This window comes from Cherax quadricarinatus, chromosome 53 (assembly GCF_038502225.1).
Source record: "Cherax quadricarinatus isolate ZL_2023a chromosome 53, ASM3850222v1, whole genome shotgun sequence".
NCBI classification, from domain to species: domain Eukaryota; kingdom Metazoa; phylum Arthropoda; class Malacostraca; order Decapoda; family Parastacidae; genus Cherax; species Cherax quadricarinatus.
Genome location: NC_091344.1, coordinates 20,359,163 through 20,374,196, shown reverse-complemented (window position 1 = coordinate 20,374,196; position 15,034 = coordinate 20,359,163). Strand labels below are relative to the sequence as shown.

General features: G+C 45.4%; 1 protein-coding gene across 2 annotated transcripts in view; it reads right to left on the bottom strand.

Moving 5' to 3' along the window:
• LOC128692355 (uncharacterized) overlaps positions 1-15,034 on the bottom strand; it is a 31,710-nt gene that overhangs the window by 15,234 nt on the left and 1,442 nt on the right. The window lies entirely within an intron of this gene.

Here is a 15,034-nt window from a genome sequence, read left to right as displayed (position 1 = left end):
TTGCACTAGCTGACCCTGCCACATGTAACCATGTGGCAAGGTCCGCTAGTGCAAAGAAGTCAGGTTCGAAAATTTCGAGGTGGGCCAGATTTATCAACAGAGGAAGAAGTAATGGAACGATGCAGCGTTGAAAGCATGGTCGCATGTGAACTGGAGAGTACTGCAGTATATTGGCCCACACCTAGCCCTTCTCGTATATTTGTCCAACCTGTATAAAGCTAGTGTTAGTTTCGATGACTATTTGGCAGCTGCTCCAGTCATGTATAACTGTACTGCTAACCAGCCAATAATAATGACCCACATTTTCCAACCAATATTGACTCCCCACACTGGTCAACCAATTAGTCGGCCTATTAATAATGGCAATAACAGACCAGTGATTAATATTAGCCGTTCAAATGGCAACAAAATATATTTGTTATCCACTGACCAACTATAATGACCCATCTTTACCCACTATTAGCATCGAGTCTCATCCGTTCAGCATTGATAGCTACTACACACTTGGATTTAAGAGGACCTCTCTAACATAGTAGTGATTAAACCACTAATTTTCACTTCATTAACTTAACATACATACAAATCAAAATGGTATTTTACTTATCAGAATTAAAAAAAAAATGGCGACGCAGGGCTTAGTTATGAAGATCGCTCAGTAAAGCTTTGGTCATTTGACAGGGGTATAATATTACCTTAATTTTTAAAGGAGTGGCCAGGTAAGCTGCAGTGGCGGGTCATCACATGACTGAGTCCAGCGTCAGGAAACACTTGTCCTGTTTCCTGACGAATTTTATCTAACCCAACCTACCGCTGACCTACCAGTCTACTCCGTGAAAATTAAAGGCATCATAAAATGTAATGGTAGGTTCTCCACCCCATATAAAAACAAAAATGATTACCACACAAGTGTTTAGGCCTAATAAACGTATCGTCTGTATAACTTACACGAATACAGTACATAAATTATGCTGGCTGTACCAGTTCAGCAAGATTAATGTATTGCACAGTAAAATTACCCCAATGGAAATCAAGGATCCCAATGGAAATAAATCACGTCCGACTTCTTTTTGGGTTATCCTTGATAATTTACATAAACGTTGCTATGCATGATAATTGTACTCGTGTGTACTTGTACCTAAATAAACTTACTGAAGTGAATATTATTCTAGAGTAAATTCGGTGGCGGCGACAAAATGGGGCAAAGAGCTGAAGCTTTCCCTACAGTTTCCATCAACTCCTTAATAATAATAACGCAGTTTATGACAAGTCCCTTAGCCAACCCCCCCCCCCCCCCCACAACCAACCCGAGTGCCACCCATAAACCCTTACTACAAAAAAAAATCTGGCTCCTTACAGGGTAGCTCCTAGAGTGGAAATTTATACAACTGAAGAATCATCTTTGGAGACAGTTCAATGCCAAAGGATCAAAGACCAAAAAAGTACGTGGTAAACTGCCACTGAAAACCTCATAAAATAACTTCTTCATTCACGATGGATGTGGGGTGCACAATAAGCTAGCCACTTCGGTGGCAAAATCTAAATCTTTATCCAACTTATAATTTAACGTTTAACACTTTTACCTTCCCAAAAACCGTAATCACTTCTTTAATTTCTGACCTTTTATCAGGTCCTGATAGCACCAGTTTAACTTATCTAAGATATGCGTTAAATTACTGTTATCATTCATTTACACAATTTGAATACCCCTTTCCTCTGCGACTGATTTGTCAAGTTGAGGTGAAGGCTGTGTATCACTTGTACACCACTCATCATGATTACCTGGAGTTTACCTGGAGAGAGTTCCGGGGGTCAACGCCCCCGCGGCCCGGTCTGTGACCAGGCCTCCTGGTGGATCAGAGCCTGATCAACCAGGCTGTTACTGCTGGCTGCACACAAACCAACGTACGAGCCACAGCCCGGTTGGTCAGGAACCGACTTTAGGTGCTTGTCCAGTGCCAGCTTGAAGACTGCCAGGGGTCTGTTGGTAATCCCCCTTATGTATGCTGGGAGGCAGTTGAACAGTCTCGGACCCCTGACACTTATTGTATGGTCTCTTAACGTGCTAGTGACACCCCTGCCTTTCATTGGGGGGATGTTGCATCGTCTGCCAAGTCTTTTGCTTTCGTAGTGAGTGATTTTCGTGTGCAAGTTCGGTACTAGTCCCTCTACGATTTTCCAGGTGTATATAATCATGTATCTCTCCCGCCTGCGTTCCAGCGAATACAGGTTTAGGAACCTCAAGCGCTCCCAGTAATTGAGGTGTTTTATCTCCGTTATGCGCGCCGTGAAGGTTCTCTGTACATTTTCTAGGTCAGCAATTTCACCTGCCTTGAAAGGTGCTGTTAGTGTGCAGCAATATTCCAGCCTAGATAGAACAAGTGACCTGAAGAGTGTCATCATGGGCTTGGCCTCCCTAGTTTTGAAGGTTCTCATTATTCATCCTGTCATTTTTTTTAGCAGATGCGATTGATACAATGTTATGGTCCTTGAAGGTGAGATCCTCCAACATGATCACTCCCAGGTCTTTGACGTTGGTGTTTCGCTCTATTTTGTGGCCAGAATTTGTTTTGTACTCTGATGAAGATTTAATTTCCTAGTGTTTACCATATCTGAGTAATTGAAATTTCTCATCGTTGAACTTCATATTGTTTTCTGCAGCCCACTGAAAGATTTGGTTGATGTCCGCCTGGAGCCTTGCAGTGTCTGCAATGGAAGACACTGTCATGCAGATTCGGGTGTCATCTGCAAAGGAAGACACGGTGCTGTGGCTGACATCATTGTCTATGTCGGATATGAGGATGAGGAACAAGATGGGAGCGAGTACTGTGCCTTGTGGGACAGAGCTTTTCACCGTAGCTGCCTCGGACTTTACTCTGTAGACGACTACTCTCTGTGTTCTGTTAGTGAGGAAATTATAGATCCATCGACCGACTTTTCCTGTTATTCCTTTAGCACGCATTTTGTGCGCTATTACGCCATGGTCACACTTGTCGAAGGCTTTTGCAAAGTCTGTATATATTACATCTGCATTCTTTTTGTCTTCTAGTGCATCTAGGACCTTGTCATAGTGATCCAATAGTTGAGACAGACAGGAGCGACCTGTTCTAAACCCATGTTGCCCTGGGTTGTGTAACTGATGGGTTTCTAGATGGGTGGTGATATGGGATGTTAGTGCTATCGGTCTGTAGTTCTTTGCTGTTGCTTTACTACCCCCTTTGTGGAGTGGGGCTATGTCTGTTGTTTTTAGTAACTGTGGGACGACCCCCGTGTTCATGCTCCCTTTCCATAGGATGGAAAAGGCTCGTGCAGTTCTTGATGAACACGGAGTTCCATGAGTCTGGCCCTGGGGCAGAGTGCATGGGCATGTCATTCATCGCCTGTTCGAAGTCATTTGGCGTCAGGATAACATCGGATAGGCTTGTGTTAACCAAATTTTGTGGCTCTCATAAAAAAATCATTTTGATCTTCGACTCTCAGTCTGGTTAGCGGCTTGCTAAAAACTGAGTCATATTGGGACTTGAGTAGCTCACTCATTTCCTTGCTGTCATCTGTGTAGGACCCATCTTGTTTATGTAGGGGCCCAATACTGGACGTTGTTCTCGACTTTGATTTGGCATAGGAGAAGAAATACTTTGGGTTTCTTTCGATTTCATTTATGGCTTTTAGTTCTTCCCGCTATTCCTGACTCCTATAAGATTCCTTTAGCTTAAGTTCGATGCTTGCTATTTCTCTGACCAGTGTCTCCCTACGCATTTCAGATATATTGACCTCTTTTAGCCGCTCTGTTATTCTTTTCCGTCGCCTGTAAAGGGAGCGCCTGTCTCTTTCTATTTTACATCTACTCCTCCTTTTTCTTAGAGGAATAAGCCTTGTGCATACATCGAGTGCCACCAAGTTAATCTGTTCTAGGCATAAGTTGGGGTCTGTGTTTCTTAGTATATCTTCCCAGCTTATAATTCCTAAAACAGAGTAATATAAAACTTTTGTGTATATAAAAAAGTAAGCCTCTGTGTATCTGTACATATCTTGTGCTTCCTCTATATTTCTGTGTTTGTATACTATTATTTTTGCCATGTTCTCTTGTTTTGTTAACGCCTTGCTGTTCGGAAATATTAATATCTTTGTTTTCTTAAGATATCTACATAGGGTTAAAGCTTTTTTTTTCTAAGCCGTCAATTAAATAATGTACAGTAAGGTTCATTTAGGTCATTCTTTTTCAGATTTCTAGAATGGTTTCATTAGGTACACTCATTATAGGTACAGTGGTGAACAAATTATAATCTACCCTAGAATATCCCAACAGCTATGTAGTTGGACCTTTCTTGGTTCAGAGTATCTTCAAATAGCTTTTTTAGATCCCTCAGGCAAGAAAGTGACCTTTCACTACTCTCATTTGTTTGCCAAAGCGCATAGGAAAATACACACAGGAATGTGTTGATATGAGGATATATAATGGGCTGCCTTGATCAGTCATATGCACAAACTCAGTTCATGTGCACATAAAATGCATATTATGCAGATTTAACCTCTGCTAGGATAACTGTCAACGTGGCATTTTCACTTGTTTCTTCGAAGCTGAACTTTATTAGGATATATACACCAAAAGGGGCACATATGATGAGAACGTTTTTATTCCTATTATTAGGCTCGGCAGAAAATAAGAAACTATTACCAAAAACATTTTTTTTTTCTTATAAGTCAGGCACTCATTTTCCTCTAAATAATAGTCCAGACTTCTTATACTATCATCAATGTTATATCAATCTCTACACTCAACCCATTACAACCCTCCCTCCCAGCTGAAGAATATTCTGAGTATAATAACCCAGGTTAACCCTAGAAAGGCAAGATCCTTCCCTGTGATGACACACAACAGTTCAGCAGCCCCTTGGCGTTAAGATCATATTCGATACTTGGCGATAGAAGCCTTGGTCATACGTTTCGCCTCGCACGGAAACTGAACCCGGAGATAAAACACCTCAATTACTGGAAGCGCTTGAAGTTCCTGAACCTGTACTCCCTGGAACGCAGGCGGGGGAGATGCATGATTATATACACCTGGAAAATCCTAGAGGGACTAGTACCAAACTTGCACACGAAAATCACTCCCTACGAAAGCAAAAGACTCGGCAGACGATGCAACATCCCCCCCAATGAAAAGCAGGGGTGCCACTAGCACGTTAAGAGACAACACAATAAGTGTCAGGGGTCCAAGACTGTTCAACTGCCTCCCGGCATACTTAGGGGAGATTACCAATAGACCCCTTGCTGTCTTGCAGCAGGCACTGGACAAACACCTGAAGTCGGTACCTGACCAGCCGGGCTGTGGCTCGTACGTTGGATTACGTGCAGCCAGCAGTAACAGCCTGGTTGATCAGGCCCTAATCCACCATGAGGCCTGATCACAGACCGGGCCGCAGAGGCGTTGACCCCCGGAACTCTCTCCAGGTACTCCAGGATTCCTTGGGTTGCGAGCGGAATGATTTACTGAGTTACGAGGGAGGTACCCAGTGAAGATGGCGTCGACTCTCAATTTTTTTTTTATTTTATTTAAAAACTCACAGAATACAAATTGTACAAAACATGAAAATGTTGTCCAACATATGGACCATTGTCAAAACTTACACAAATTACATCAACACTATCCATACCACTCCAGTGGACACTAAATCCATACACACTGATAACACTCCATCAAAACCTGCAACGTGCAGGATGAGGCACCCTTGCCGCCACAAAATAGTGGCCCAACCCCTTCCCCTTAACTTAGTCTGCAACTAAAAAAAAACACCATTCCCCCAATATATATATATATATATATATATATATATATATATATATATATATATATATATATATATATATATATATATATATATTTATATATATATACACACACACACACGTGTATACACATGATATGAAAACTCATTATAAACTAAATCATTAAGTATCATGTTATTGTAAGACAGTTTTTGCCCAACCATTTGATTATTTGCATACCAACTAACGAAAGTCTTAGCAATGTCTATATGCACTATCCCAACTACAGTTAGTTATAATTTATATAAAAACTTACAGAATACACAATATTTACATGAACGTCCAAATGTTGCCCAACACTTGGCCCAACATCAAAATTTATGCACAATACAACATCAACATAATCATCCCAATCCAGAGAACACTAACCTATACACTCTGATTACACGGACTCAAAACCTGCAATATGCAGGATGATGAAACGCTTGCTGCCGCCACAACATTGGCACAATCCGTCTTCCTAACATGGCTAACAACTAAAAACACTTTTCCCCAATATACATATACATGATATGAAAACTCTACCAAATAACAAGCATGAAGTATAATGTTACAGCAACAAAGCCAATCTAAGCACCCGTTAATATAACAGTGGGGTGCATATAACACAAGAATCCCAAAATGGCTCCAAACATAAAACCACACCATACATTACAGTTGTAAAACACCCGCACACGTAACATCATTCAGCACCCATCATTATACAAATAGTATGATTACCAATCTTGACTTTATAAGTTTGTCATATTCCCCCCTTCCCCACACGCATACCACTTCACCATAATAAAAGAAGCACAATATATACTGACGCTACAACACACGGCAACTCATACCTCATACCCAATACTCTCATAACCTACTCACCATAAAACACCCTGTCTCTAACATATAAGTGGTGTTCCAGTCTTACTCACACACACTAGTCCCCCTCCCCGGGGAGACCAACCCGCCGCATCCCCTAACCCCCTCCCCCTCTTACATCCCCAAGAGAACCCCCACCGTTAAACCACAATAGCTTACAGGGAAATCCCTCTCCCACCTTATCCCATAAAGAACCTGATTCCGACACAGCGTACGATAAAAGGTTGCCGCCAATACTCTTTTACGCACCCCCCCCCCCTCCACCTGACCCCTCGTTGCCCACAACACATACACAAAATCCACAATAAGGTAACCAACTGTCCGCTGCACAGGGATTCCCACCCCTCCCACATTCAAACTTAAGAGCTCGCAAGACCGAAATCCCTCCCCCCCACCCATCATACCCCACTCCCCATCCACTCCCTTACGTCCCCTAATCGTTCACAGAAAGACTGCATGAAAGGCTGTATCCTCACCCCCACAAACCCCACAGACGCCCTCCTCACGAATCCTCGGGTCTCGAAGAACTGCACCTGATGGCAGGATACCATGCAGGAACTGGAACATCACCTCCCGCTCCCGCGGCGAGATTCGTAGCCTACACAACCTATTCAAATATCCCCCCATGCATACATTGCATACACTCCTTCCACAGTCGCCACTTCTTTTTCCCCCACCACTTTCTCTAAAACCCCACCCTCATGTGTGTCACATCCCTAACATACAAGAGCACCCGCAACGTGTCCTCACACACATGCAAATCCTTCCCTCCCCACCATCTTCTGACATCCTCATACAAAAGGTGCAACCCACCACCTTTACACCCCCCACTCGGAGAAACCCCCTCTTTACATATACACTCATAATCCTATTCTTTAAATTAATTAACCCCAGCCCGCCTCTGCGCACTGGGAGAGTAACAACCCCCCTCCCTAACCAATCACATCCCGACCCCCAAATAAACCTAAAGACTCTCCAATAATACCATAATATCTGATTGCAACAAAGGGTACATAGCGACCACATGCCAAATTTTACTATATAGCAAGACATTCACTACAATGACCCTCTGATGAAGCGTTAAATGTCCTGGCCGCAACTCATCCAACAGTCTATTCACCCTTTCCGCGACACTGCCAGAATTAACCATCCTAGCTTGCTGTACATCCTGCATATACTCAATCCCACAAATCTTAACCCGATCCACAACACCCCACCTCCCACTACCCTCTCCCCCACCTTCCCCTCCCAATCCCCTAACCCCATAAACTTAGATTTCTCTACATTCACCCTCATACCAGTGGCCTCTCCAAACAGGTCCACAATCCTCCCCACCCCTCCTAAACCCTTCCCCTCCTGCACAAGAATCGTAGTGTCATCTACATAACCCACAATTCCTGGCACACCTCATCCCACCCACCCCTGTCGCTCCCCCGTCACGCATACCTCCACCGCTCTATAAAACGGATCCTGCACACATGCAAAAAGTAGTTGGGATAAAGGACATCCCTGCTGCAGACCTCTACCCATAGGAATTCACTCCCCCACCCTTCCATTCACCTGCACCCGAACACCCGCTCTATGATACGTTTGTACCCACCTCACAATCTCATCCCCAAACCCTTGTCTCCTCTGTATCCCCCACAACGCTTCTCTCTCGACACTATCATATGCAGCCCTCCAATCTAAGGCCAACACCCCCCCCCCCGCCATTCCTTGCCGGCACCCCATACTGGCCCACTGCCACTACCCTATTGATCACGCACTTCAACCTATTCCCCAAAATTTTAGCAAATAACTTATAATCCGCACACAGTAGAGAATAACCCTATAGTCCTTCACCGTGCGTGGACTGGCCACCTTCGGGACAAAGACTACCACTGCAGTTGCTTGCAAAACCCCCAGCTCACCCTTGTTTTTCATTGCGTTCAACAACCTCACCAAGAACCCCTTAAGTATATCCCAATTTTGCAAGTAAAACTCACATGGCAGACCGTCTATCCCCGGGGATTTACCTCTACTCATACCCAATAATGCCCGCCACACCTCCCCTTCATCTATGTCCCCCTCCCAGCGCCAGACGGTCCCCCCTGGTCAGAACATTGACCACATGCCCTCCCAACTGCCCTAACGCCCCCCCCCTGCACTCCACAACTCCTCAAAGAAGTCCCGAACCATTCATCCACATAACAACCCATCCCTTCTGTTGTACGAAGCACCTGCCCCACACGAAAACCTCCAACCTCCTCCTGCACTAACAAACATTCCATCTCTGCAGCCGCCTGACGTTTCTGCTGCCCCCGCAGAACACGCCGATGGCCTGTCACCCCACAAAACTTCCTCTAATCCACCTTTAACCCGAACTGCATAAAATTTCTGATTCTGCAATTCCCTGATGCGTTGCTTCAGCCCCTCTATTTCCTCCACAGGATAGCCCCTGCCCCCCACCCCTCTCCCATAACAATCCCTCAACTGCCCCTCTAAATATCTTAAGCCCAAAAGTCATCTGAGCCTCCCTCTTGCCCTGTCTAACATAATACGCCCTAATCCTCCCCTTTGCTACTCCATCCCACCATGCCAACATATCGCCAACAGCTTTCCCCCCCTACCACAACTCCCTCCACAATCACGCAAACCCCTCCCTCCCCCCTCCATCTTCAAGGAGCCGAACATTCAATTTCCAAAAACTCCTATGCCTCTTAGGCAACCCGTCCCACCCTACTTCAACAATTATCGCCCGATGATCTGAATATGCTACGTCCACCACACACACCCTTTCCACCCTTGCAGTCTGTGTTACATACAAACGGTCCAGATGAGCAGCATACCCTCGTCGCACAAACGTGTGCTCCACCTCCCATGCCTCACCTGTAGCCACATCGCACAACCCCGCCCCTCGCAAAAGATCCCCTAACACTACAGAGTGAAACCCTGCCCCTCGAGGCTCCACATCTTTCCTTCTTACTACACAATTCCAGTCACCCCCCACAACCGCCATGGGGGGAAGCGACCAGAGGTGATACACTAACACATCCCTCACAAAGGCAGTCTTGACATGACCATCCCCCTCTGTGGGGCCCATAGACACTCACTAGCACTACCCTCTCCCCCATCCACAGCCCATCCACTCGCACGACCTGTCCTTCCTCCCCTACCTCACTACGATACACCACAAACGGGCTGGTCTCTCACAAAAGGATGGCAACCCCCCCTTTCAATCGAGGTGAATGTGCAACAAACACCTGAAACCCATCCAGCACCAACTCACACCCGGCTTTATAATTGTGCTCTTGCACAAAGGCACATCCACTCCATACCTTTGTAGAAAACCCACAAACCACACACACTTCACTGTCTCGCAACCCATTTACATTTACTGAAACACACCTTAAGCCAGCTATACCTTGTGCCCTGTCAGCACTGATCCGCTTTTAGACACCTGCCGATGTTTACTACCATGCACACAACCAGACGCTGGAGGTCTTCCAGTGTCCACCGCCGGACCCCTTGGCCCCTTAGGGCCGCCTCGCGCCACCTCTGCCCACACCTTCTTGCCAGGCCTCTGCGCCGGGGTGAGGACATCATCAGAGTCTGACAATGCCACGGCCCGCTTGCATGATCCTCCCACTGCCTCCATAGCTACCTCCAGAAGGCCTTCGTTGTGCACCACCGCCTCTATGGTGATGACATCCATCCCAGCAGCCTGTTTCTCAACCAGCTCCTCCACATCCTGGGACCGTACACAAGACACATTCCCAAGGGATAATTCAATCCCCTCCTCTTCTACCTCTCCTGGTGTGTCCAACAATCCCTTCAACACAATCGCTAATGTGTTGTCCACTCTCTCCTCCGTGACTATCCTGCCCTCCACGCCTGGCGTAACTGGGCCAACGGAGGAAGGATCTCCAGGTAGTCATACAAGACTCCTCAATTAGCTCCTCTCGCTCCACCTCTTCACTCCACAATGGCGACTTTGGACGTGCACCCGACTCGGGCACAACAGTCACCTCCTGGACGGTTTCTCCCATTGGTGGCCTCCCTATGTCCTTCTTCCACTGTTGGCGAACACATTGTGCTGCAACGTGATCGTACTCACCACAAAGACGACAAGTGCGGCGTTGCCCAGCATAGGACACCATCACGTGTGTACGAAATTCATTCATCACAACATACGACGGTATGGGATGTTTCAAAGACATTTTCAGCGAGAAGGTACCTTCAAGGAGGCCAGCATATGCTCCCTCCGTCCACTTTCTGATGGTCGCCACATGTACCATTCCATACCTGCTGAATACCTGCCGTAAGTCCGTGTCATCAGCTTCAAAAGGCACGTTTCATACCTTAACCCATGTGTAGTAACGTGAAACATCAATGAGCCTCACTGTGACCGCCGGGTTGACAACCACACAACAGTCTTGATATTTGTTTACTAACTGCTCGTAGACACTCGTTCTTAGCTTAACGAAGACCCTATAGGCTCCATTAAGCACCACTCCATAAAGTTCTTCATCAGCTACACCATAAGTCTCCCTGATGATTGCTGGTAGAATAACAGAAGCTGTTTGGGTCGTCACAGCCCCACGCACCAGCTGTATACAGTGTTGATCCACCTTCGTATTTGCTCCGCCATATTGAGAAAATCTCAGCTTGTCCCAACGGCCAGCAGAGGGCAGTGTAACACACGTCCGCTCACTACAGAGGTCGAGCGATGAATGGACTCTCAAGTTATGGAACGAAGAAAACTACAAAAAATCCGAGACCTATTAGTAAAATGCTATTGATAACTTCCAAAACCTCGCAGGTTAACTGCTCTAATACTACCTCAGGTAAGCTATTACTGCTAGTTCTCACTAACACTAAGAGCGTACCAAGACTTTCTTAATTATTACATTCACATGAAAGCACTAAACCCGTAGGGATCATGAAGGCCTGGGGGAATGGAACTGGCGCAGGGGCGCCACTAGCATGATAAGAGAACAGAATAGTGTGAGGGGCCCCAGACTGTTCAACTGCCTCCCAGCATACATAAGGGGGATTACCAATTATGGAAAATTTTCTAGGGGTGATTACCTGTATGTACCTCAACATTACATGCTTACAAGTAAACTCATTGGGAGACAACCATATTGTTTACCATAGTCACCCCGTGTAGACATGTGAGAAAACTTAACCACCCCTGGTCACGGCAAGTGGTTCCTTCGACCTCACAATCTTATCCATATCTATGGATTGGATAGCACCCACAAGTACGGTGCTACTAATTAATTGTGGACTGTATAGATTATATTAGTTTAACTGAATGAAGGGGGGTGGGGTAGGTTACACATGGATATATCCATCAAGGAAAACACTTGTACATAATCTCACCACTTACCAGATATTCTCTGTGTGGTCACTTGATGTAGCTGGATCACTCATAACCTATCCAGTTACAACATACCTAACTGGCCAGTATCAGTCTGCTATAACTAGAAGGGTTACTTAACTGTGGGTGATTGATGCTCCTTATTTCCTCCATTCACCATCTCATTTCGATGTCCTGCTACACTGACACGGTTCTCATTCCAGCAGGACGAGGTATCCATTGGTTTGTCCCGGTTTAGAAGTCCTGACTCAATGAACTTCACTTTCCTCGTCACGGGAGAGGTCTAACGTGTTCACTCGGAGCAAGGCGACTTATTTCACTTCACGCATTCTCTTAACTTAGCGTTATCATTAATTACATTACAATTCACAAGACAATTTAATGTCTCAATTATTATACACATTAGAGATCACTCCATTAAGATCTGAGACCGATGAGTGATGATTAAACCAAGGGTAATTTTCCCCGGGACACAGTCCATGGCGATGCCGCCAGTCACCTGGTCCTACCCTTATTCACTCATTTTACCACTATTATGGTGGTCCCATAAATCACGTTCCCTCACTCTCCACCAGGAACAGTTACGACACTTCCTATTATAAAATGAGGCCTATATTAATCCTTAGGCCGCCGTGAACGCCAATTTCGTGGTTCCATGCTTTCCCAGCCTCCTCACTACCTTCAAAACACTCCCGCCTCTCCCATGCCCCGAGTCGACCTCTACCTCTGCACATCCGCGCATGCGCAAAGGGAACTCTTGGTTCTGTCCTATTGTCAAATACATTTTTGACTCATATCGACACATTAAACACCTATTAGGCGCTATAGCTTCGGAAAATCAAAAAAATTTCCACACCAATAGACCCCTGGCTGTCTTCAAGAAGGCACTGGACAGGCACCTAAACTCAGTACCTGTCCAGCCGGGCTGTGGTTCGTAAGTCGGGTTGCATGCGACCAACAGTAACAGCCTGATTGATCAAGCTGCTACTGAAAACAGATTAATGTGAATGGCATTCGCTAAAAGATGTGCACAAAATAAAATGATTGCTACGTTTTAGATTTATTCTCAGTAAAACTATTTCTAGCTATAAGTTACTTAAATTTCAGTTATATTTTTTTTTCTACAAATCGGTTATTGGTTCATACTCTTCGTATGAGTCGGCTTGCTTTTTTATCACTGGGTTGCAATGCACCACTTTAATCATGAAATGCGCCATAGGTTGGCCATCCCTGGTCTAAACTGCTATCCTATCTCAGTTCATTTCTAAGACAATTTTTAAGTATACTACCATCTCCGAAGTGACTAAGTCTGCCAACACCCAAGTACCTGCATACTGTGGGTGAAGTTTTGTCCACATATCTCAACTTGCTCAAGAACTGAATTAAGGTTTTTTGAGCTGAAGGTGCTACCACTAAAACTTAGAATTATTTAAGCTAGGTATTAGTAAGAAACGCAAGCAATGTGATTTATTTCCATTGGGAATCCGTATTAGGTTTTATTCTCGAGGATGCAGTCCACACTACTAACGGATGGGAACCTGTTTATTGTTCGGTGAAGAACTGCAGGCTCGTGAAGACTAGTTCATACATCTCCACTAGTCTAACAATCGCACCCCCCCCTCCCCTTTCTTGTCTAATAAGCCACAAAATACAATGTGCCAACCCCGATGAAGGTGTGGAAATTTATTTGGTCCCTAAAGTTCCACAGGACAGATCCAGCATGGCCGTACGGGACGGCTGAGCTGGATGGCCCTTATACCCCACCCAAACATGAAAGCATTCTCTTTGGTCGGCGATGGATTCTTGGTAGGCATGTATTTAATTTATAGATTTATTCTTCAGGGAAGGAGTAGGTAGTTTTACTGTTAGTATATTAATATTAGGTTACTAAGGCAACTGTAGATAATAATAATGCAGACCTAAGACCTTAACATAGGTAGCAATAGGCCGATAATGTAGGCAAACACTAGGATAAGTTAGCTAGGGAGAACTGGCAGCCCTAGCTTGAATGACGAGGTGCGGGTCAAAAAGACAGAATAGCGTCTTGCTTAAGACAGACACCACCTGGACAACAGGTGCCGTGATCAGCAGACGGCGCCCCCATGTGTCTTCACATCTGAGACCTGGGGAAATCTGGTAGAGGCACCTTGATGTACCGTAGATGACCTCCTCCGTCAGGCCTATACAGTAAGACAAGACCTCCACCTTTATCTCGTAGATTTCTGGCCAGTGTCTTGGGAGATTGTGAGTGAGTGAGTTTACTGTGGGCCCGGTTGCAACAGGCGATGCATGCCCAGAATTAAGGCTCCCGGTTGCACGTGGTTTCTGAGGGAAAGTCCAAAGGGGCTAAGGCTAAGCTTAGAGAAGTGAAGATCAGGATATATGCTGCAACACCAAGTTAGTTAGTCCTTTATACGTGCATGCAGGCGAGGTTTTCTTGTAACATCAATCATTTGTGAAAATCTGTCCTATAAGCCACTTGTGAGGCTGAGGTACCGACCTCAGAGCTCGGTGTCAACAGAGTATGCTAGGGTAGGCGACTCACTTGGAGGCAGTCCACACAAATTTTCACAGAAGGTAAAAAAAAATCTTCCTAGTTCTGAGAACACTACATAAACACTAAGATCCGACTTTCATCTTGTGAAACTCGACCCATCTTCTCTCTTCACATGACCTCCCACACCAGATAACCCCACCCCAACAAAAATCCACACCCCATACAATCTCCCATACTGGGGCGGCTCCTGATCTTATATATAGGAAAGGATTAGGGGTGGCAATCTGGTTGGAAGAGGGGACTATGGGACTTGTTTCCAAGCAGCATTTTTAAAATTAGTATTTTTATTTGGAGGGCTTTGTGGGGGTTCAACCCCCTTTACCCCTCCCTTGCGCTACCTCTGCTCCCACACCCATCTACCTCCTACCCCGCTACCCCTAACAGTTCCCCCATCCAATCTCCCACTTCAACATCCCTCCCTGTATTAT